This window comes from Ornithodoros turicata, chromosome 1 (assembly GCF_037126465.1).
Source record: "Ornithodoros turicata isolate Travis chromosome 1, ASM3712646v1, whole genome shotgun sequence".
Taxonomy (NCBI): Eukaryota; Metazoa; Arthropoda; class Arachnida; order Ixodida; family Argasidae; genus Ornithodoros; species Ornithodoros turicata.
Window position 1 is genome coordinate 62171936 of NC_088201.1, and position 22295 is coordinate 62194230.

A 22295-nucleotide genomic window follows, 5' to 3' on the forward strand; every position below is an offset into this window, starting at 1 on the left:
AATTCGAAAAAGCCGGCAGCAGAGCCCTTTCAGATAGGCAAAATACCTTAAATCATGGTGCCAAAGTCATAGTATGAACGACTTATGTCATGCCATACCACTCAGATAGTAATAAACGCGACCGCAAAATTCCAAAAGGCCTACAACAGAGTCCTTTAGAACAGGCAAAATCCCATTAATCATGGTGCCAAAGTCGTAGTATGAACGACTTATGTCATGCCATTCCACTGAGATAGTAATAAACGCGACCGCAAAATTCGAAAAAGCCTGCAACAGAGTCCTTTAGAACAGGCAAAATATCATTAATCATGGTGCCAATGTCATAGTATGAACGACTTATGTCATGCCATTCCACTGGGATTGTAACAGAGGCGACCACAAAATTCCAAAAAGCCGGCAGCAGAGCCCTTTAAGACGGGCAAAATAGCTTTAATCATGGTGCCAAAGTCATAGTATGCACGACTTCTGTCATGCCATTCCACTGGTATTGTAATAGAGGCAACCGATCCGAAAAAGCCGTAAACAGAGCCCTTTAAAACAGGCAAAATCCCATTAATCATGGTGCCAAAGTCATAGTATGAACGACTTATGTCATGCCATTCCACTGGGATTGTAACAGAGGCGAACGCAAAATTCGAAAAAGCCTGCAGCAGAGCCCTTTAAGACAGGCAAAATACCTTAAATCATGATGCCAAAGTCATAGTATGGACGACTTATGTCATGCCATTCCACTGGGATTGTAACAGAGGCGACCGCAAAATTCGAAAAAGCCGGCAGCAGATCCCTTTAGAACAGGTAAAATCTCATTAATCATGGTGCCAAAGTCATAGTATGCACGACTTCTGTCATGCCATTCCACTCGAATTGTAACAGAGGCGACCGCAAAATTCGAAAAAGCCTGCAACAGAGTCCTTTAGAACAGGCAAAATCCCATTAATCATGGTGCCAAAGTCATAGTATGAACGACTCTCATGCCATTCCACTGGGATTGTAACAGAGGCGACCGCAAAATTCGAAAAAGCCGGCAGCAGAGCCCTTTAAGACAGGCAAAATACCTTAAATCATGGTGCCAAAGTCATAGTATGAACGACTTATGTCATGCCATTCCACTGGGATTGTAACAGAGGCGACCGCAAAATTCGAAAAAGCCGGCAGCAGAGCCCTTTAGAACAGACAAAATCCCTTTAATCATGGTGCCAAAGTCATAGTATGAACGACTTATGTCATGCCATTCCACTGGGATTGTAACAGAGGCTACCGCAAAATTCGAAAAAGCCGGCAGCAGAGCCCTTTAAGACAGGCAAAATACCTTAAATCATGGTGTCAAAGTCATAGTATGAACGACTTATGTCATGCCATTCCACTGGGATTGTAACAGAGGCGACCGCAAAATTCGAAAAAGCCGGCAGCAGAGCCCTTTAGAACAGGCAAAATCTCATTAATCATGGTGCCAAAGTCATAGTATGCACGACTTCTGTCATGCCATTCCACTCGAATTGTAACAGAGGCGACCGCAAAATTCGAAAAAGCCTGCAACAGAGTCCTATAGAACAGACAAAATCCCTTTAATCATGGTGCCAAAGTCATAGTATGAACGACTTATCTCATGCCATTCCACTGGGATTGTAACAGAGGCGACCGCAAAATTCGAAAAAGCCGGCAGCAGAGCCCTTTTAGACAGGCAAAATACCTTAAATCAAGGTGCCGAAATCATAGTATGAACGACTTATGTCATGCCATTCCACTGGGATTGTAACAGAGGCGACCGCAAAATTCGAAAAAGCCGGCAGCAGAGCCCTTTAGAACAGACAAAATCCCTTTAATCATGGTGCCAAAGTCATAGTATGAACGACTTATCTCATGCCATTCCACTGGGATTGTAACAGAGGCGACCGCAAAATTCGAAAAAGCCGGCAGCAGAGCCCTTTAAGACAGGCAAAATACCTTAAATCATGGTGCCAAAGTCATAGTATGCACGACTTCTGTCATGCCATTCCACTCGAATTGTAACAGAGGCGACCGCAAACTTCGAAAAAGCCTGCAACAGAGTCCTTTAGAACAGGCAAAATCCCATTAATCATGGTGCCAAAGTTGTAGTATGAACGACTTATGTCATGCCATTCCACTGGGATTGTAATAGAGGCAACCGATCCGAAAAAGCTGTAAACAGAGCCCTTTAGAACAGGCAAAATCCCATTAATCATGGTGCCAAAGTCATAGTATGCACGACTTCTGTCATGCCATTCCACTGGGATTGTAATAGAGGCAACCGATCCGAAAAAGCCGTAAACAGATCCCTTTAGAACAGGTAAAATCTCATTAATCATGGTGCCAAAGTCATAGTATGCACGACTTCTGTCATGCCATTCCACTCGAATTGTAACAGAGGCGACCGCAAAATTCGAAAAAGCCTGCAACAGAGTCCTTTAGAACAGGCAAAATCCCATTAATCATGGTGCCAAAGTCATAGTATGAACGACTCTCATGCCATTCCACTGGGATTGTAACAGAGGCGACCGCAAAATTCGAAAAAGCCGGCAGCAGAGCCCTTTAAGACAGGCAAAATACCTTAAATCATGGTGCCAAAGTCATAGTATGAACGACTTATGTCATGCCATTCCACTGGGATTGTAACAGAGGCGACCGCAAAATTCGAAAAAGCCGGCAGCAGAGCCCTTTAGAACAGACAAAATCCCTTTAATCATGGTGCCAAAGTCATAGTATGAACGACTTATGTCATGCCATTCCACTGGGATTGTAACAGAGGCGACCGCAAAATTCGAAAAAGCCGGCAGCAGAGCCCTTTAAGACAGGCAAAATACCTTAAATCATGGTGTCAAAGTCATAGTATGAACGACTTATGTCATGCCATTCCACTGGGATTGTAACAGAGGCGACCGCAAAATTCGAAAAAGCCGGCAGCAGAGCCCTTTAGAACAGGCAAAATCTCATTAATCATGGTGCCAAAGTCATAGTATGCACGACTTCTGTCATGCCATTCCACTCGAATTGTAACAGAGGCGACCGCAAAATTCGAAAAAGCCTGCAACAGAGTCCTATAGAACAGACAAAATCCCTTTAATCATGGTGCCAAAGTCATAGTATGAACGACTTATCTCATGCCATTCCACTGGGATTGTAACAGAGGCGACCGCAAAATTCGAAAAAGCCGGCAGCAGAGCCCTTTTAGACAGGCAAAATACCTTAAATCAAGGTGCCGAAATCATAGTATGAACGACTTATGTCATGCCATTCCACTGGGATTGTAACAGAGGCGACCGCAAAATTCGAAAAAGCCGGCAGCAGAGCCCTTTAGAACAGACAAAATCCCTTTAATCATGGTGCCAAAGTCATAGTATGAACGACTTATCTCATGCCATTCCACTGGGATTGTAACAGAGGCGACCGCAAAATTCGAAAAAGCCGGCAGCAGAGCCCTTTAAGACAGGCAAAATACCTTAAATCATGGTGCCAAAGTCATAGTATGCACGACTTCTGTCATGCCATTCCACTCGAATTGTAACAGAGGCGACCGCAAACTTCGAAAAAGCCTGCAACAGAGTCCTTTAGAACAGGCAAAATCCCATTAATCATGGTGCCAAAGTTGTAGTATGAACGACTTATGTCATGCCATTCCACTGGGATTGTAATAGAGGCAACCGATCCGAAAAAGCTGTAAACAGAGCCCTTTAGAACAGGCAAAATCCCATTAATCATGGTGCCAAAGTCATAGTATGCACGACTTCTGTCATGCCATTCCACTGGGATTGTAATAGAGGCAACCGATCCGAAAAAGCCGTAAACAGAGCCCTTTAAAACAGGCAAAATCCCATTAATCACGGTGCCAAAGTCATAGTATGAACGACTTATGTCATGCCATTCCACTGGGATTGTAACAGAGGCGACCGCAAAATTCGAAAAAGCCGGCAGCAGAGCCCTTTAAGACAGGCAAAATACCTTAAATCATGGTGCCAAAGTCATAGTATGAATGACTTATGTCATGCCATTCCACTGGGATTGTAATAGAGGCAACCGATCCGAAAAAGCCGTAAACAGAGCCCTTTAAAACAGGCAAAATCCCATTAATCATGGTGCCAAAGTCATAGTATGAACGACTTATGTCATGCCATTCCACTGGGATTGTAACAGAGGTGACCGCAAAATTCGAAAAAGCCGGCAGCAGAGCCCTTTAAGACAGGCAAAATACCTTAAATCATGGTGCCAAAGTCATAGTATGAACGATTTATGTCATGCCATTCCACTGGGATTGTAACAGAGGTGACCGCAAAATTCGAAAATTCCGGCAGCAGAGCCCTTTAGAACAGGCAAAATCCCTTTAATCATGGTGCCAAAGTCATAGTATGAATGACTTATGTCGCGCTATTCCACTGGGATTGTAACAGAGGCGACCGCAAAATTCGAAAAAGCCGGCAGCAGAGCCCTTTAAGACGGGCAAGATACCTTTAATCATGGTGCCAAAGTCATAGTATGAACGACTTATGTCATGCCATTCCACTGGGATTGTAATAGAGGCGACCACAAAATTGTAAAATCCGTAAACAGAGCCCTTTAAACCAGGCAAAATCCCTTTAATCATGGTGCCAAAATCATAGTATGAACGACTTATGTCATGCCATTCCACTGGGATTGTGACAGAGGCGACCGCAAAATTCGAAAAAGCCGGCAGCAGAGCCCTTTAAGACGGGCAAAATCCCTTTAAATCATGGTGCCAAAGTGATATTATGAACGATTTATGTCATGCCATTCCACTGGGATTGTGACAGGTGACCGCAAAATTCGATAAAGCCGGCAGCAGAGCCCTTTAAAGCGGGCGGCACCCCGTTAATCATTGTGCCAGAGACATATTATCAACATGGTTAAACTCATTTGAGGGTGAACATCAAATCATAACCCATAATTCGACATTACACTCAACATAACATCACATCATTACCCATCATTACCTTCCAGCTCAACATCACATCATTGACCATCACTCGACATCACTTCACATCATTGCCCATCACTCAACGTCACATCATTCTGAGTGATGTTATGGTGAATGATGCCGGTGATGGCCATCATGAGTGAATTCGCCGAATGCACCTTACCCATATGCACTTTACACGGCATAATGCAACGTGGGATGATCAAGAACGATCGCGTCACGAACGGATTCTCATTCTCGATGTTTTTCTGGGACTTCATTTATGGTAGGATCCCCATACTTTACTAGTGAAGGAAAAAAATTAAGTTTGAGGAGACCAATGACAGGCCCCTCCCCACTGTCGCGCTTCTTGGGAATGAGAGGTGAGAGAAGGTGTAAACTGGTGGGTTCGTTGGCTCATAAATCACGAATGACGCAATGGATGAATCTCGTTCCTTTTGTATTGCTGTAAATGTAACGGGATTTTTCATGCACCGAGGATAAATTTTTGCATTTCAGTACCGCTTTAAGCCTGAAGTATTCTAGCTTCCGTGATTTCGAACAGAAGTGCGAGAAGATGTAAACGTGTTTCTTCGCGTTTGTTACCACGTGATTTCGAACATAACGAATTATGTTGGTCGGTCTCGGTAGTAACCATTTCGCAGACTGACCGAGTCATGCCCTGGACCATACCCTGGACCATAGCTGGGCGAATTCACTCATGAGGGCCCTCATGAGTGTCCCCACCCTCACCTCACGCCTTTGAGATGGGGGTGAGTGAGGGCAAGCCCGCGATCAGGCCATCCGTGAGTGCACTCATGAGGTTCTTACCCTCATGAGGTCTCCTGTGAGTGCACTCATGAGGTTTTTCCCCTCATGAGACCTCCTCTGCACTCATGAGGTGTGAGGTGCGCCCTGTCTGTGTGAGTGAAGTCACTGGTGAGGCCTGAGGGGTGTGAGGTTAGTATGAGTGCATTCAGAATTGAGGTCAAATGACGCTTACGAGACGTGGGCAAATTATGAAGGCACTAGTGATATGGTTCCAGCGACCCAGCTACCGGCAGGGTGCACTTTAAAGGGCTGGTGTGCCCGTTTTTGGCAATTTTGTCTACGTCGCGCTGCGAACACAGCCAAGCGCCCTGAGCTGACGGATTGGTTGGTGATATGGTTCCAACGACCCAATTACGTGCAATGTGCACTTTAAAGGACTGGTGTGCCCGTTTTTAGCAATTTCGTCTACGTCGCGCTGCGAACACAGCCAAGCGTCCTGAGCTGCCGGATTTGTTGGTGATATAGTTCCAGCGACCCAACTACACGCAGTGTGCACTTTAAAGGGCTGGTGTGCCCGTTTTTAGCAATTTCGTCTACGTCGCGCTGGGAACACAGCCGAGCGTCCTGAGCTGACTGATTACTTGCTGATATAGTTGCAGTGACCAACTGCCGGCAGGGTGCACTTTAAAGGGCTGGTGTTCCGGTTTTTAGCAATTTCGTCTACGTCGCGCTGGGAACACAACAAAGCCTCCTGAGCTGACTGATTACTTCGTGATATTGTTCCAGCGACCCAACTACTGGCAGGGTGCACTTTGAAGGGCTGATGTGCCCGTTTTTAGCAATTTCGTCTATGTCGCGTTGGCAACACAACAAAGCCTCCTGAGCTGACTGTTTACTTGGTGATATGGTTCCAGCGACCCAACTACAGCACTTTAAAGGGCTGGTGTGCACGTTTTTAGCAATTTCGTCTATGTCGCGCTGGGAACACACCAAAGCGTCCTGATCTGACTGATTACTTGGTGATATGGTTCCAGTGACCCTACTAGCGGCACACCACTAATTGCTAAAAACGGGCACACGAGCCCTTTAAAGTGCACCCTGCCGGTAATTGGGTCGCTGGAACCTTATCACGAAGTAATCAGTCAGCTCAGGAGGCTTTGCTGTGTTCCCAGCGCGACGTAGACGAAATTGCTAAAAACGGGCACACCAGCCCTTTAAAGTGCACCCTGGCGGTAGTTGGGTCACTGGAACCATATCACCAAGTAATCAGTCAGCGCAGGACGCTTTGCTGTGTTCCCAGCGAGACGTAGACGAAATTGCTAAAAACGGGCACACCAGCCCTTTAAAGTGCACCCTGCCGGTAGTTGGGTCGGTAGAACCGTATCACGAAGTAATCAGTCAGCTCAGGAGGCTTTGTTGTTTTCCCAGCGCGACGTAGACGAACCGGCACCCCAGCCCTTTAAAGTGCACCCTGGCGGTGGTTGGGTCACTGGAACCATATCACCAAGTAATCAGTCAGCGCAGGACGCTTTGCTGTGTTCCCAGCGAGACGTAGACGAAATTGCTAAAAACGGGCACACCAACCCTTGAAAGTGCACCCTGCCGGTAGTTGGGTCGCTAGAACCGTATCACGAAGTAATCAGTCAGCTCAGGAGGCTTTGTTGTTTTCCCAGCGCGACGTAGACGAACCGGCACCCCAGCCCTTTAAAGTGCACCCTGGCGGTAGTTGGGTCACTGGAACCATATCACCAAGTAATCAGTCAGCGCAGGACGCTTTGCTGTGTTCCCAGCGAGACGTAGACGAAATTGCTAAAAACGGGCACACCAGCCCTTTAAAGTGCACCCTGCCGGTAGTTGGGTCGGTAGAACCGTATCACGAAGTAATCAGTCAGCTCAGGAGGCTTTGTTGTTTTCCCAGCGCGACGTAGACGAACCGGCACACCAGCCCTTTAAAGTTCACCCTGCCGGTAGTTGGGTCACTGCAACCATATCACCAAGTAATCAGTCAGCGCAGGACGCTTTGCTGTGTTCCCAGCGAGACGTAGACGAAATTGCTAAAAACGGGCACACCAGCCCTTTAAAGTGCACCCTGCCGGTAGTTGGGTCGGTAGAACCGTATCACGAAGTAATCAGTCAGCTCAGGAGGCTTTGTTGTTTTCCCAGCGCGACGTAGACGAACCGGCACCCCAGCCCTTTAAAGTGCACCCTGGCGGTAGTTGGGTCACTGGAACCATATCACCAAGTAATCAGTCAGCGCAGGACGCTTTGCTGTGTTCCCAGCGAGACGTAGACGAAATTGCTTAAAACGGCCACACCAGCCCTTTAAAGTGCACTCTGCCGGTAGTTGGGTCGGTAGAACCGTATCACGAAGTAATCAGTCAGCTCAGGAGGCTTTGTTGTTTTCCCAGCGCGACGTAGACGAACCGACACACCAGCCCTTTAAAGTTCACCCTGCCGGTAGTTGGGTCACTGCAACCATATCAACAAGTAATCAGTCAGCTCAGGACGCTTTGCTGTGTTCACAGCGCGACATAGACGGCATTGCTAGATACGTGCACACCAGCCCTTTAAAGTGCACCCTGCCGGTAGTTGGGTCGCTAGAACCGTATCACGAAGTAATCAGTCAGCTCAGGAGGCTTTGTTGTTTTCCCAGCGCGACGTAGACGAACCGGCACACCAGCCCTTTAAAGTTCACCCTGCCGGTAGTTGGGTCACTGCAACCATATCAACAAGTAATCAGTCAGCTCAGGACGCTTTGCTGTGTTCACAGCGCGACATAGACGACATTGCTAGATACGTGCACACCAGCCCTTTAAAGTGCACCCTGCCGGTAGTTGGGTCGCTAGAACCGTATCACGAAGTAATCAGTCAGCTCAGGAGGCTTTGTTGTTTTCCCAGCGCGACGTAGACGAACCGGCACACCAGCCCTTTAAAGTTCACCCTGCCGGTAGTTGGGTCACTGCAACCATATCAACAAGTAATCAGTCAGCTCAGGACGCTTTGCTGTGTTCACAGCGCGACATAGACGACATTGCTAGATACGTGCACACCAGCCCTTTAAAGTGCACCCTGCCGGTAGTTGGGTCGCTAGAACCGTATCACGAAGTAATCAGTCAGCTCAGGAGGCTTTGTTGTTTTCCCAGCGCGACGTAGACGAACCGGCACACCAGCCCTTTAAAGTTCACCCTGCCGGTAGTTGGGTCACTGCAACCATATCACCAAGTAATCAGTCAGCGCAGGACGCTTTGCTGTGTTCCCAGCGAGACGTAGACGAAATTGCTAAAAACGGGCACACCAGCCCTTTAAAGTGCACCCTGCCGGTAGTTGGGTCGCTAGAACCGTATCACGAAGTAATCAGTCAGCTCAGGAGGCTTTGTTGTTTTCCCAGCGCGACGTAGACGAACCGGCACCCCAGCCCTTTAAAGTGCACCCTGGCGGTAGTTGGGTCACTGGAACCATATCACCAAGTAATCAGTCAGCGCAGGACGCTTTGCTGTGTTCCCAGCGAGACGTAGACGAAATTGCTAAAAACGGGCACACCAGCCCTTTAAAGTGCACCCTGCCGGTAGTTGGGTCGCTAGAACCGTATCACGAAGTAATCAGTCAGCTCAGGAGGCTTTGTTGTTTTCCCAGCGCGACGTAGACGAACCGGCACCCCAGCCCTTTAAAGCGCACCCTGGCGGTAGTTGGGTCACTGGAACCATATCACCAAGTAATCAGTCAGCGCAGGACGCTTTGCTGTGTTCCCAGCGAGACGTAGACGAAATTGCTAAAAACGGGCACACCAGCCCTTTAAAGTGCACCCTGCCGGTAGTTGGGTCGCTAGAACCGTATCACGAAGTAATCAGTCAGCTCAGGAGGCTTTGTTGTTTTCCCAGCGCGACGTAGACGAACCGGCACACCAGCCCTTTAAAGTTCACCCTGCCGGTAGTTGGGTCACTGCAACCATATCAACAAGTAATCAGTCAGCTCAGGACGCTTTGCTGTGTTCACAGCGCGACATAGACGACATTGCTAGATACGTGCACACCAGCCCTTTAAAGTGCACCCTGCCGGTAGTTGGGTCGCTAGAACCGTATCACGAAGTAATCAGTCAGCTCAGGAGGCTTTGTTGTTTTCCCAGCGCGACGTAGACGAACCGGCACACCAGCCCTTTAAAGTTCACCCTGCCGGTAGTTGGGTCACTGCAACCATATCAACAAGTAATCAGTCAGCTCAGGACGCTTTGCTGTGTTCACAGCGCGACATAGACGACATTGCTAGATACGTGCACACCAGCCCTTTAAAGTGCACCCTGCCGGTAGTTGGGTCGCTAGAACCGTATCACGAAGTAATCAGTCAGCTCAGGAGGCTTTGTTGTTTTCCCAGCGCGACGTAGACGAACCGGCACCCCAGCCCTTTAAAGTGCACCCTGGCGGTAGTTGGGTCACTGGAACCATATCACCAAGTAATCAGTCAGCGCAGGACGCTTTGCTGTGTTCCCAGCGAGACGTAGACGAAATTGCTAAAAACGGGCACACCAGCCCTTTAAAGTGCACCCTACCGGTAGTTGGGTCGCTAGAACCGTATCACGAAGTAATCAGTCAGCTCAGGAGGCTTTGTTGTTTTCCCAGCGCGACGTAGACGAACCGGCACACCAGCCCTTTAAAGTTCACCCTGCCGGTAGTTGGGTCACTGCAACCATATCACCAAGTAATCACTCAGCGCAGGACGCTTTGCTGTGTTCCCAGCGAGACGTAGACAAAATTGCTTAAAACGGGCACACCAGCCCTTTAAAGTGCACTCTGCCGGTAGTTGGGTCGGTAGAACCGTATCACGAAGTAATCAGTCAGCTCAGGAGGCTTTGTTGTTTTCCCAGCGCGACGTAGACGAACCGGCACACCAGCCCTTTAAAGTTCACCCTGCCGGTAGTTGGGTCACAGCAACCATATCAACAAGTAATCAGTCAGCTCAGGACGCTTTGCTGTGTTCACAGCGCGACATAGACGACATTGCTATATACGTGCACACCAGCCCTTTAAAGTGCACCCTGCCGGTAGTTGGGTCGCTAGAACCGTATCACGAAGTAATCAGTCAGCTCAGGAGGCTTTGTTGTTTTCCCAGCGCGACGTAGACGAACCGGCACACCAGCCCTTTAAAGTTCACCCTGCCGGTAGTTGGGTCACTGCAACCATATCACCAAGTAATCAGTCAGCGCAGGACGCTTTGCTGTGTTCCCAGCGAGACGTAGACGAAATTGCTTAAAACGGGCACACCAGCCCTTTAAAGTGCACTCTGCCGGTAGTTGGGTCGGTAGAACCGTATCACGAAGTAATCAGTCAGCTCAGGAGGCTTTGTTGTTTTCCCAGCGCGACGTAGACGAACCGGCACACCAGCCCTTTAAAGTTCACCCTGCCGGTAGTTGGGTCACAGCAACCATATCAACAAGTAATCAGTCAGCTCAGGACGCTTTGCTGTGTTCACAGCGCGACATAGACGACATTGCTAGATACGTGCACACCAGCCCTTTAAAGTGCACCCTACCGGTAGTTGGGTCGCTAGAACCGTATCACGAAGTAATCAGTCAGCTCAGGAGGCTTTGTTGTTTTCCCAGCGCGACGTAGACGAACCGGCACACCAGCCCTTTAAAGTTCACCCTGCCGGCAGTTGGGTCACTGCAACCATATCACCAAGTAATCAGTCAGCGCAGGACGCTTTGCTGTGTTCCCAGCGAGACGTAGACGAAATTGCTTAAAACGGGCACACCAGCCCTTTAAAGTGCACTCTGCCGGTAGTTGGGTCGGTAGAACCGTATCACGAAGTAATCAGTCAGCTCAGGAGGCTTTGTTGTTTTCCCAGCGCGACGTAGACGAACCGGCACACCAGCCCTTTAAAGTTCACCCTGCCGGTAGTTGGGTCACAGCAACCATATCAACAAGTAATCAGTCAGCTCAGGACGCTTTGCTGTGTTCACAGCGCGACATAGACGACATTGCTAGATACGTGCACACCAGCCCTTTAAAGTGCACCCTACCGGTAGTTGGGTCGCTAGAACCGTATCACGAAGTAATCAGTCAGCTCAGGAGGCTTTGTTGTTTTCCCAGCGCGACGTAGACGAACCGGCACACCAGCCCTTTAAAGTTCACCCTGCCGGTAGTTGGGTCACTACAACCATATCACCAAGTAATCAGTCAGCGCAGGACGCTTTGCTGTGTTCCCAGCGAGACGTAGACGAAATTGCTTAAAACGGGCACACCAGCCCTTTAAAGTGCACTCTGCCGGTAGTTGGGTCGGTAGAACCGTATCACGAAGTAATCAGTCAGCTCAGGAGGCTTTGTTGTTTTCCCAGCGCGACGTAGACGAACCGGCACACCAGCCCTTTAAAGTTCACCCTGCCGGTAGTTGGGTCACTGCAACCATATCAACAAGTAATCAGTCAGCGCAGGACGCTTTGCTGTGTTCCCAGCGAGACGTAGACGAAATTGCTTAAAACGGGCACACCAGCCCTTTAAAGTGCACTCTGCCGGTAGTTGGGTCGGTAGAACCGTATCACGAAGTAATCAGTCAGCTCAGGAGGCTTTGTTGTTTTCCCAGCGCGACGTAGACGAACCGGCACACCAGCCCTTTAAAGTTCACCCTGCCGGTAGTTGGGTCACAGCAACCATATCAACAAGTAATCAGTCAGCTCAGGACGCTTTGCTGTGTTCACAGCGCGACATAGACGACATTGCTAGATACGTGCACACCAGCCCTTTAAAGTGCACCCAGCCGGTAGTTGGGTCACTGGAACCATATCACCAAGTAATCAGTCAGCTCAGGACGCTTTGCTGTGTTCCCAGCGCGACGTAGACGAAATTGGTAAATACGTGCACACCAGGCCTCTAAAGGAGTATAGAGGGCCATCCAAAAAAATTTCAGATTAAGACATCTGATGAAAGTGTGTGTGTCATTATACCGAATAGCGCGAAAGTTTTGATGTGTGCAATTTGTTTCCTAGAAAAAGCTCACATAAACATAGCTCCGCGCCTTCACCCTTAACTCGCCACTCCAGCTATAACGAGGATGAGGAGGTATGATGGCACGTCACCGATGACGGCATAAGGAGACTCGTTCTGGTTTGCCGGTCAGTGGGGGTCAGCGCCTTGTCCCTTTGCCGCCGTAAACCTGTTTTGCCAGTTTTCCCGGAGAATTGGGGAGAGAAGGAGCGGCCGAAGCATTACCGAGCAAGGAGAAAGGCTTTATCAGAACCCCGAACAGCCGAGTAGCAGACGACAGCGGAGTAGCAGACAACATTTCTCTAGGCCAATCAGCGAGCGTTCTCCTTATAGCGTCAGCGCGAGGTTCCAGGCAGATCACAGGCTGGTACTGCTCTTCACCACCGTTGCGCACGGTCACTTTTTGCGGCGTATTTTAAATTCAATTTCCGCGATAATTATGACTCCGTGGTGTAAATTACTTCGCATGGTGCATCTTACTGGCCTACTTAACAGTTTTATAGGAAGAAAAATGGGTGTTAAAAATGACTTCTGTGCTACTTTAAAGTGCACACAGCCGGTAGTTGTGTCGCTGGAACCATATCATCAATGCCTTCATAATTTGCGCACGTCTGGTATGCGTCATTTGACCTCATTTGTGAATGGCCTCATACTGACCTCACACCCCTCAGGCCTCACCAGTGACTTCACTCACACAGACCTGGCGCCCCTCAGACCTCATGAGTGCACTCACAGGAGGTCTCATGAGGGGCACAACCTCATGAGTGCACTCACGGGAGACCTTATGAGGGTAAGACCATCATGGGTGAGGGCTTGCGTTTGTGAGTGCCGTGGGGGTGAGGGCGAGTGAGGGCATGTCCCCGTGAGGGCCATAAGGGTGAGGGCGAGTGAGGGCATGTGCCCATGAGGGCCGTGAGGGTGAGGCCGAGTGACGGCATGTGCTCGTGACGGCGGTGAGGGTGAGGGCGAGTGAGGTCATGTGCCTGTGAGGGCCGTGAGGGTGAGGGCGAGTGAGGGCATGTGCCCGTGAGGGCTGTGAGGGTGAGGGAGACTGAGGTTTCAACAAAATGCCCACCTATGCCCTGGACAGACCAATTCATCTCTCGTGGTAGACAACTGAGGATGCATCTAAATTGCGTATTTGGGGGGGGACTCCTCCCGTTCAGAGGGTTTTCGACAGTCTGGGCTAATTATTTCCAAGAAATTTTCACTGGTTGGGATTAGTCCACAGCTGATGCTGATGCCGATGAGAGCATGGTGTATCGAATCATGTAGGGCTGAGTTTTCTATGATCGGTGAAAATCGTTCGAAATGACTGGACTCTTTTTCTGGTTCTTCTCGAACCAGAAAAAGAGTCCAGAGTTCTTCTCGATTTTAAAGGGATGGTCGCATCCGGAACCCCATCTATGAAACAGATACCACTATGTTCGGCATCGGCGGACAACCTACTTGGCTAATTTTTTCGTCCGAAAAATGCTTAGATATTAAATGAACGAATTTTAAAGATCACCGCTGCTTCCGCAGCTGTAAAGGCTCCAGCAGCGAGACGTCACTCCCTAAGCCGAGGAATGACAGGGCGGCGCTTAGAGGAGAAAGGCACCATCCAGGCGCCCCGAAAGCTCCGTGACACGCCCATGGAGACGCGCGCACGGCCGCTGCGTTCCTTTGCTCAACGTCGCGCCCTCATTGGTTCTTAGGGAGTGACGTTTCCTCGTTTTTCCAGAGAGGGAATTCCGATTTGGAAACTAGGGTGTCATTTTATTCCTCGTGGACCAGTGACCACGGTATCGAAAATCCCTCGCAAAATAGTGGCGCCGTTTGACTACTATTCGGTGGAATACATGACAAGAGCACCGGACTCGGTGGCTCAGTCGGTAGCGTGTTCGCCTTCTGATCCCGAGATCGCGGGTTCGAACCCGGCCGAGGACGCCAGCAACTTGCTGGCAAGGTACAAGTTGCTTAGATACGCCGTCTTTGGCGAGGGACGTTAAATGCCGTGTGATGAGCTTTCATCGCACGTTAAAGAACCCTCAGGTGGGCAAAAGCAATCCACATGTGGCGTCGCTCATGATCTGAGTTGTCTCGCGACGTAAACACCCAATTATTAATTATTACATGACAAGAGCTGACGCCAGATGAGAGTATGCCGGAATTCCCTCTCTGAAAAAAGGCGAAAACGTCATTCCCTACACCACCAACCCGAGCACGACCTTGAGGAAAGGGATACCGCAACGGTGCGGGCAATGTGGGCGTCTGAACGCCGCCTTTCTCCTCTGAGCGTGTGAGCGATGCCCTCTCCTCCAGTTAAGGAGTGACATTACGCTGATCCCGTCGTTGCCGGAGCATCCGCACATGCGGAAGCAGCGCTGATCTTTAAAATTCGTTTATTTACTATCTAAGCCCTATTGGGACGAAAAAATTTGCCAAGTAGATTGTCGGCCGATGCTGAATATAGTGGTATCTGTTTCACAGAAGGATTTCTGCATGCGACCGTCCCTTTAAAGTAGCACAGAAAGTCATTTTTGGCACCCTGTTTTCTTTCTGCAAAACTGTTACGTAGGCCAGTAAAATGCACCATGAGAAGTAATTCACCCCACAGAGTCAAAATTATCGCAGAAATTGCATTTAAAGTACGCCGCTGAAAGCAACCGTGCGCAACGGTGGCGGAGAGCACTACCAGCCTGTGGCCTTGCACTGACGACACACCGTCCGCGCTCGCTGGTTGGTTCAGAGAAATGTCGTCTGCTAGTCAGTTGTTCAGGGCTCTGAAGAAGCATTGCACACAGGGAAGCTCCGGCGGGATAATGAAATCCTCCATGCGCACGGTCACCCTTTCAATCGCTAATCCCCACCTGAAGAAATGTAGTCTCCTACATGAAAGCTTGTGTGTAATAAAGAATAAGACTTCACTGTTTGTACTCCATCAACACCATCAGCTTTTCGGACGTTGACTGTATTCTTATAGTACTTCCCTCTCCCTAATCCCCCTGAGAGAGCAGGTTTACCGACTACAAAAGGAGAAAGTCCTCATACACAAAGAGAAAAAGGCAGGCGCTGACCTCGACTGACCGCGCTCACGTTATGCCGCCATCTGTCGTCCTTCTCCTCCTTGTTACACCTCCCTGTTAGGTAGCACCCCGATTCGTCCAAATGTTTATTTCGTCCAAGTATTCACAACGTCTAAGTACTCAGCACGTCCGAAGAAAATTGGACATAGTGGGCATTGGACGAACTGAACCAAAGGGGGGGAAACTTGACCAACCCGTCCAAATAACCGTACCGTCCAAACGCTTGTTTCGTCCGAAAAGGGAGGGGGATCTCCGAATGCGAGTGAACAATTGCTTCGTTTACGATTGAAGGTAGGATTTAAACATTCACACCGAAAGATGCCATGCCATACACCAAGTAAAACGAAAAACAAATGCTCAGCCTGCTCTGTTTATTTATTTTTCTTTCTTTCTTTTTTTTTCATTCCAACAACTGACTTATTAGTTGAAGGTAAGATTTAAACATTCCCACTGAAAGATGTTATACACCTAGTAAAACGAGAAACAAATGCTCAGCCTGCTCCGTTTTTTTTTTCTTCTTTTATTTCATTTGAACAACTAACGTAGTAGTTAGCATGGTCCAGCAAGTGGGACATGCGCTGCAGGTATGACTTGATGACATGAGCAAACTGCTCTGTTACGTCTGTGAAGGGTGCTTCGTTTCCCAGCATCATTTCCCCTGAGCTGTATTTTCCGTACGCCCATGAGAAGTAAGAGCGAGCCTCTTGTATCGTCGCGTTGTTCACCACGAAATTGCGTCGTCTCCTGCTTGGCGAAGTTCAACACCAGCCGAATGCGTACCTGCAAATGGCGGTAAGAAGCATGAATACAAAAAAGAGCAAGCGAGGAAGTACATATGCTATATTCTATTAATTATCATGATGATGTTCCCTGATTATGCGAATTTGTTGCTTACCTGGTTGTGCTTACATTGTGTATGGTTGACTCAAATTCGACGAGGAACTCCAAAAACGTCATGTGGGGTTGGCTCTTGAATTTCATGCACAGCGAATTATGCCACCCTTCGGCGTGATTGTTTGTGCGGAGATCGTCCTCATCCGCAAAATAATTCCAGAGATGAACGTTGGTAAGCCACTGCCTCTCGAAGTAGTCTACGTAAACGCAAAGGGCCGCAAGTTTCCTTTCAGATCCCTAGATGTTTCCAAGAAAGATCACTCAATTTGGGAAACGCGGTACTTAGCGAGAACAGAGTTATAGAAAACAACACATCGTTAACTGGACGGTCACTGTAGGTCAGCGGTCCTGTGAACGGGTTTATGTTTTCTGTGATTCCCCGTTTGATCGATAATCCATTTGCTTTCATGAATACAGTCACCTGCCATTCACCCAGTGTCAAAATGGCCTGTGCTTACATGAATGCAGCCAGGCAGTCGCCTGCCGAAAGGAGCAGAGCCTTTGGGAATTCCCCCATTTGGACGAAATGAGCTATTGGACGGTACGGGTATTGGACGCGCTGGGCAAGTTTCTCCGGTTACGCCCCATTTCGTCCAAACGTTTATTTCGTCCAAGTACTCACAACGTCCAAATATTTAATTCGTCCGAAAAAAATCGGACGTACTGAACACTTGGACGAAATGAACAGGCGGGGAGAAACTTGCCCAGCGCGTCCAATACCCGTACCGTCCAATAGCCCATTTCGTCCAAATGGGGGAATTCCCAAAATCTTTCGGCAGGCGACTGCCTGGCTGCATTCATGAAAGCACAGGCCATTTTGACACTGGGTGAATGGCAGGTGACTGTATTCATGAAAGCAAATGGATTATCGATCAAACGGGGAATCACAGAAAACACAAACCCGTTCACAGGACCGCTGGCCTACAGTGACCGTTGTTGTCTATAACTGTGTTCTCGCTAAGTACCGCGTTTCCCAATGTCAGTGATCTTTCTTGGAAACATCTAGGGATCTGAAAGGAAACCTTTACGCAGACTACTTCGAGCGGCAGTGGCTTACCAACGTTCATCTCAGGAATTAGTTTGCGGATGAGGACGATCTCTGCACAAACAATCACGCCGAAGGGTGGCATAATTCGCTGCGCATGAAATTCAAGAGCCAACCCCACATGACGTTACCGACGGCATAAGGCCCAAGTGACCAAAACGTCCACATGTTCATAAGACCCGAAAAAAAAATTGGGCCTTTTGCGCATTTGGGTCAAATGAGCAGGACAGGATAAGGTGTCCAGAAGGCCCTAACGCCCAGAAGGCCCAAATGGTGATATGGCCCGAAAACCAGAAAGGAAGACTCACAGTGTATTTTTTCGACCGTATTTTTCAGTGTATAAGCGCCGTTATACATTGAAAGAAGTTCTCTGAAGAAGTCCTGCGCGTCATCTAATGTCATCATATGCGCGTCATCATCCTGCGCAGGACTTCTTCAGAGAACTTTTTTATATATAACGGAGCTTGTACACAGAAAAATGCGGTACTTTCATCAGTGCGAGTTATGTGCGAGAAATATTTTTCTGTAAAATCGCTTTTCAGGTGTGACTGCGCTGCGCAGGAGCAGTCAGCAGTTCATCAAGCAGTGCCCATTTTGGACAATTTCACTCGGTCACTCAGTGGAATATGCTCCTTCTGCAGCGCGCATCTCACGTGAACACAAACAATGCGCTTCTTCTTCCGTTTTGTGAAATGTAGTCTCCAAAGAGTTCAGTTACAGAATCAATTCGAAGGTGTCCGCCTATTTGATAGAGCGCCATTTGGTCGAACGGCCCCGAAAAAATGGCCCCGGAAAATTTGGTGACGGAACAAATGGTCTCGAAAAAAATTACACCGATGGGTTAGAGCGGAAAAAACGGTCCCATGCGTAGGCGTGGTTTGCGACGTTCAGACCCCTCCCGAAATCGTACCTTTGGTAGCGCATCTGGAAGAGAGAAACGAGGAGTAAACCGTTATCTCCTATGCAAATTTCCTCCTGAACCCCTCCAGAAATATTTTTTTCTAGCTACGCTACTGCCGTGCCCGGCTTGGATACCTTCGCAGAAAAAGCGCTACATATTGTGCGTCATAGCAGTATTCAAGCGAAAGTTGAAAAGCTTTTAATCCGGCAAACGAATCAGTTGTTCAATAAATATATTAGGCACAGAGCTTACCAATCTGTACCGAGCGAAATATTGAACGCTGTAAGGATTCAATATTTATTTGTATTTTACTTTTTGTCACATTTATATCTTATTTGCTTGAAAATTTTTTTCTTCATTTCAGTACTTTTATCAATATTTTTAGTTAAGTTACTTTTATTATTTTTTTTTAGTTCAGTTACCTTTTTCTCCTCTGTCGCATTCAGCATTTAATTAATATTGCGCATATGTGCAAAGAAAATACAGTATCTAGGTCACTCCTAGTCTTCCCTCCTGGTTTTCGGGCCATATGAATATTTTGGCCTTCTGGACACCTTACCGTGCCCTTCGCATCTGACCCAAATGCTCAAAAGGCCCAACATTTTTTCGGGTCTTATGAACATTTGGGCGTTCTGATCACTTGGGCCTTATGCACACTTGGGCCATATGAGATGATACCAAATACAGCTCAGGGGAAACGATGCTGGGAAACGAAGCACCCTTCACAGACGTAACAGAGCAGTTTGCTCATGTCATCAAGGCATACCTGCAGCGCATGTCCCACTTGCTGGGCCATGCTAACTAATAAGTTAGTTGTTCAAAGGAAAAAAAAGAAAAAAAACTAAACGGAGCAGGCTGAGCATTTGTTTCTCGTTTTACTCGGTGTATAACATCTTTCAGTGGGAATGTTTAAATCTTACTTCAACTAATAAGTCAGTTGTTGGAATGAAAAAAAAGAAAGAAAGGAAAATAAATAAACAGAGCAGGCTGAGCATTTGTTTTTCGTTTTACTTGGTGTATGGCACAGCATCTTTCGGTGTGAATGTTTAAATCCTACCTTCAATCGTAAACGAAGCAATTGTTCACTCGCATTCGGAGATCCCCCTCCCTTTTCGGACGAAACAAGCGTTTGGACGGTACGGTTATTTGGACGGGTTGGTCAAGTTTTCCCCCCTTTGGTTCAGTTCGTCCAATGCCCACTATGTCCAATTTTTTTCGGACGTGCTGAGTACCTGGACGTTGTGAATACTTGGACGAAATAAACATTTGGACGAATCGGGGTGCTACCAGTTTCTCCTCGCCTGTTCATTTCGTCCAAGTGTCCAGTACGTCCGATTTTTTTCGGACGAATTAAATACTTGGACGTTGTGAGTACTTGGACGAAATAAACGTTTGGACGAAATGGGGCGTAACCTCCTTGTTACACCTGGGAGAGTCGAAAGTGAACGAGTACGGCTGTGTTTGCGTACGTTTTTTCTTCTTCTTTTTTTTTTTCTGGGAAAAAATTGCATGCATCAAAACCTTTTGTGCTGTTCGACAAATTGACGCATATACTTTCATCAGATGTGTTAAACTGAAAATATTTTGGATGGCCCACTGTATTACTTTGTGGGGATAGAGGTAAATTTATTTTACTGTATTTCACTGACGTCACATGATTATTGTTTTAGTTTTTTACTTATCATGAGTACCTGACCTCGTCCTGGGCGTGCCCGCACTGAAACGTTTAATAGACCTCTCCCTGCTTGTAAACAAATCACGTCATAGTGTTTGACAGAGCCACCAATTTGGTGGAGTTGAACTACGCTCGAAGCCATTGGCGAACAAGGTCGCGCTCGAAAGCCACGGTCTTGAGGGGATTACGATGGCCCCTGAAAGGGACGCGACCTGCGGTCCTACTTTTCTTTCAGTAGGAGACAGCGAACAGGTGCCCATTCGTGGAACCCAGCCCTCCCCTTCCGAGTTCTTTCGGTTTCAGTCTGTCTACCAACGTCATGATGACGTTTCTCGTTAGAGTTCTATTACATGCACCGACAAGGAGGACGGCTTGCAACTACGCACATGCATGAGCGTTCCTGAGGCATGAGTTGGAATGCGTTCGTGTCATCCGCTCATATGCCGCTATTTCAGAGAGAAGCAGGTTCTTGACAGACGAGAAGCTGCGTATTAGTCATGCGGCATGGCAACATTATAGCATTGCTACCACCCGGCCACGTTTGTATTGCCAACTGTAGGATGGGACAAGACGCAATGCTTGTCCTAGAACATGTGCTGTAGAGCAGACGCTTTTCAAAAGCCGTAGGCATCTTTTACATAGCTGCCATGGCAACAGTGAAGCACCATAATTTTCGCTCAATTTGAAAAGAACAGATTCCGTTGTTGGGAAAAATTGACTTACAAAGAAATGACGTTGCGTTTCCAACTACGTTTTCTACTGAAACAAACATGTTTGCTGCTCTGAAATAGCTGAATTCCATGCAATTCCTGAGGAATTTTTGAAATTGTAGACTACGAAAGAGAACCTCCTCAGACGGAACAAAGCATATACAGGGTGTTTCACCTAAGGTGATAAAAAATTATAACTGGCGACGTACTCGCCGGAGGATGGTCGGACTTTCGGCATTTACCTTCTGGAAATTTTTGCCATCGTTGAGGAAGGCTTTGAACAATTTTTAATTGCGGGAAACTTATTTTTTTCAATTGAACTTTGGAAATTGTCAAGAGAACCTCACTTTTTTTTACAGAAATATGATGTCCTCCACGGATAACCGCAGACCCAACAAAAACTATGGGCACCGTGCACTAGCTGGAGGGCGCTGCGGTCGCTTGATCGACAGCGACACCCGTGGCTATTTCGTGCGTAACGGTCTGGTACTGACGCCCTGACGCCGTATCGGCGCCTTCGCGTATGCAGCTTTGGTGCGTACGGGTGTTTTCCCGAATTTTATATGTCGGCTTTGGGGTTTTGGCCTCTTTAAACCGTGAGACTACTTGTGTGGAAGTGGTTTGTAGAAAGGGCATTTGCTCTGCAATACGAAACACGTAAAATCTATGCGAGGAGGAAGCTTTTTGCACGTGGAACATTATGTGTCTATGTACAATGTGTGACACAGTGTGTAGCACAAACAAGCGTGCAGTATTTGTGGCCTGTATTTACGTCAGGTATCCGAAAGGGACTACCAATTATTGACTACAAATGGAGGCCAGCTACGTTCAGTACCTGCGCTACGAGGATAGAAATCAACAACAACAACAGACAACAACAAATTTGAATATACACCATGAAGATAGCAGCAAAAAACGTTTTCGTTTCGTTCTCATGCATAATCCGTTAACGTGATGATGCACTGTAATGATAAGTTTCATAGTCAACTTGTTCCCAATCCCGGGACACTGGTCTCCTCTCTACCCTATGATGTGCCGGCGTACCTGTGTGCTGTGCGTGTGTTTTTGTGTGCTGTCTTTTTGCCTACGTTCTGATGTCTTACTGACTCCACTGACTATCGACCCTATTTAGCATCGTTCATCACCTCATCATCAGGACACATCTCATCCTGCCTCATTGTGCCTTGGGGTAGTGGGCCGCAACTTACGTGGCGAATTTCCCCATTCATTATCATTAATTTATTTTTTGTTGTTGTTCCCAATCTTGCATCATTCAACACATATCTCACACAGATGTTGCTCAAGGCAGGGGATGCCCTTTTAGCCATTT